Source organism: Arachis hypogaea, chromosome 11 (genome assembly GCF_003086295.3).
Source record: "Arachis hypogaea cultivar Tifrunner chromosome 11, arahy.Tifrunner.gnm2.J5K5, whole genome shotgun sequence".
Classification (NCBI taxonomy): Eukaryota; Viridiplantae; Streptophyta; class Magnoliopsida; order Fabales; family Fabaceae; genus Arachis; species Arachis hypogaea.
The window spans coordinates 80,669,370-80,671,891 of NC_092046.1; positions in this window are offsets into that span (position 1 = coordinate 80,669,370).

The window sequence follows — 2,522 nt, forward strand, 5'->3', positions numbered from 1 at the left end:
GAGGGTGAGAATTCATATAGCAAAGACAAAAATAAAAATCACAAAAACAAGGAGAAAAAATCTAGCTACTAAATAAAAAAAGCAAACTATTCACAATATTCACATATGTACAATAACCAATAACATAACACCATTGCAATTCCCCGGCAATGGCGCCATTTTGATGAACCGATTGTTGACGGTCTAGAATTCCTCTAATGAGATCTCATTGCAAGTATAGTTTCCAAACCAATCAATAATCCTTTCATACAAAATTTTTTTTGTCACAAGTACAAACCCCTAAAATCTATAAACCGAAGTATTTAAACCTTGGGTCGTCTGTCAAAGGAATTGCAGGGTAGTGTTCTTGTTATTGGTTATGAGTTGTATATTTTGGGGTTTTGGATAAGAAACAAAAAAAGTAAAAGGCAATGGAAATGTAAATGATAAAGCGGTCTTGTCAAGGTTGGGTGGTCAAGGATCTCTATCCTTATTACTAACCACAACATGAGAATTGGCAAGGATCAATCCCATTAAGTCATCCTCTAACTAGTAGTAAAGGAAAGTCAAATAAGCCATATCAATCCAAGTCCATAAGTCCTAGTTCTCCACCAATTCAATTAGTGAGATCTAGAGTTAATGGCTCCCAATCGTCAATCACTTGGACATTAGTAACTCAAGAGTTCCTAAGTTACCTTCCCAAGCCAAGAGCATAAAATTCTACTAAAAAATCCAACCAAGTATTTTATCAAACACTTGGAAGGCACAAAAGGAAAACATAGTAAATTGATAACAAGAATAGAATCTAACAACAATTATTGCAAGGAATTAATAACAATAATCAAAAGAAACACAATTATCATGAATTACCTAAATTTGAATTGAAAGAAAATAGAATGAACAAAAGTAGATCTACAACAAAGCCTAGAAACAAAGTAGAAGAAATTATAACAAACAATAGAAGAATGATGAATGTAACAACAAAGAATTAAAGAGTAGAAGTAGATGAAAGCAAGAATTAAAACCTAGATCTAAGATTATTGACCTAAACCTAATCCTAATCCTAATCCTAGAGAGAAGTGAGAGCTTCTCTATCTAAAACTCACTAAAACTAATCCTAATGTGTGTTATGTGAAGTGATCATGCCTTCCCCTTCATTCCTTGGTCTATTTAGCCTTTTCCCGCCAAAAACTCAGCTCCAAATGCGACCAAAAACCCCCCAAAATCGCCAGGCACGAGTTCTTCTTTAAAAATCACGTGTGACCTTCGGTGCGTACGCGTACAGTGCACGTACGCATCCCTGGAGTATTTCACAATCCGCACGTAGGCGCATAGTGCACGCGCGCCCATGAGCTTTTTCCAAATCTTTGGCTTTTCATGATTTCTCCACTTTGTATGCTTTCCTTTCACTCCTTTGATCCTTTCCTAGCGTTTTTTCAATCTGAAATCACTAGCAAACACATCAAGGCATCTAGTGGAATCAAAGGAAGATGAAAATCATCACATTAAAGGTCTAAAAAAGCATGTTATCACACCTAAGCACAAATACGGAGACAATCACAAAACTATGCTAATTCATTGAATAAATGTGAGGAAAGGTTATCAAAATGCTCTAAATTTAACACAAGATAAACCCTAAAAATGGAGTTTATCAAACGCCAATCTTATTTTGAGATCAAATTCCTAGTCAACGGAAATGTTCAACTGTCAAATTTGGCGCCGTTGCCGGGGACTACAAATGGTGTTATATCTTTTGGTTGTTGTGAAAATGTTAATAGTGTAAATAGCTCTTTGTGGTTGTTTGTTTGTTTTTGTTTGTAGGTTTTTATTTATATTTTCTTAATGAATTTTTCACACCATTGCCACAATGCACCCCAATGGAACCCAAACACTTACCTTTATAGTCACCAACCTTATACACCATCACGTTACTACATACAAAAACCTTACCCACATCAGTTTGATTGTCAACCTTTATCACCTCAATCTTCATCTTCATATATGGATCAAGCCATACAAGAAGCACTTTTCATGCTCATTCAAGAACAATAAGAGTTCTGGAAGAAGCAAGAGCAAGTCATGTCTACCTTAGCAAAGGCTTTGGGTCATTTAGCTTTATTGCGTTCAAGCCACAAGCAAGAAATTCTAGCGGATGAATGTGTGGAACCAAGTGAAAAGTGTGGAGTGAAAGAATAATTACAAGACCAAGTAGAAGATGTCAAGTCACAACATGAAGCACAAGAGGAGATAAATAAAGAGTGGGTAGGAATTGATCAAGAGGATTCCATCATTCAAGATTTTTTTTCCAACTTGGGTAATTCCTTCTATGACCTTCATGAACCTCCATTATTGGATTTGGAAGGAGATGTTGATGTGGATTTCACACAACCTCCAATCTTTGACTTGATGTGGATTTTCACACAACCTCCAATCTTTGATGTTGATGTGGAAGCATAAGCCGCCCTAACAAAGACCTCCTCACCAAGTCCAACTTAGGACTATAAACCAAAGTGCTAGGTGGGAGACACCCCACCATGGTAATA